This window comes from Otolemur garnettii, unplaced genomic scaffold (genome assembly GCF_000181295.1).
Source record: "Otolemur garnettii isolate 467f Iridium unplaced genomic scaffold, OtoGar3 scaffold00630, whole genome shotgun sequence".
In the NCBI taxonomy this organism is placed as follows: Eukaryota; Metazoa; Chordata; class Mammalia; order Primates; family Galagidae; genus Otolemur; species Otolemur garnettii.
The window spans coordinates 5,033-5,980 of NW_003853025.1; positions in this window are offsets into that span (position 1 = coordinate 5,033).

Sequence of the window (948 nt, forward strand, 5' to 3'; positions counted from 1 at the left end):
AAAAAAAAAAAAAAAAAGTATGTGATTCTGCAACAATAGCAGTTACTCTATATTTAAGCAAATAATAAGTTTTCTTAACAATGCCTATTTATGTCCTTGCTTAAGAATTTCAAGAAGCCTGGCCTGATGGTTCAAGCCTACAGTCCCAGCTGTCTAGGAAGCCTAAGGCAGGTGGATTGCCTGAGCTCAGGAAATCCAGACTCTAAAAATAGCCCAGCATTGTGGTGGGTGGCTATAGTCCCAGCTACTCAGGAGGCTGAGGCAAGAAAATTGCTTAAGCCCAAGAATTAGAGGTTGCTGTGAGCTGTGACAACATGGTACTCTACCAACAGCAACACAATGAAACTCTGTCTCAAGAAAATTAAAGTCTCAATGGGGTAGCCGTTAACATGAAGGGTATACTAAGAGACCACTCTCAAACTGAAAAGCATTCATTTACTCCCCTGAGAGGCTCCATCCCCATACTTCAGGCTATTCACTGGACAACTATGTCCCAGGAATTGGTATTTGTAGACACTCCAGTAAACATGGATGCTATGAGCAGCTTGGGTCAACCCCAGACAAGTGTGAAGCTCAGAAATAATCAAAGACAGAAGGATAGGTTGAGGATACATCATCCTGTACAGTTACCAAAGGGGAGTCTCAATGCAAAGATATTCTGGCAAAGAGTATGTGCCTTGGCAAGAAATAAGATATAATAGGCAGCACCCATAGCTCAGTGAGTAGGGCACTGGCCACATACACTGAAGCTGGCAGGTTCAAATCCAGCCTGGGCCAGCTAAAACAACAATGAGAATTGTACAAAAAAACCCCCCAAAAATAGATGCACTGTGGTAGGCACCTGCAGTCCCAGCTACTTGGGAGGCTGAAGCAAGAAAATCGCGTAAACTCAAGAGCTGGAGGTTGCTGTGAGCTGTGACGCCATAGCACTCTACCGAGGGTGATAAA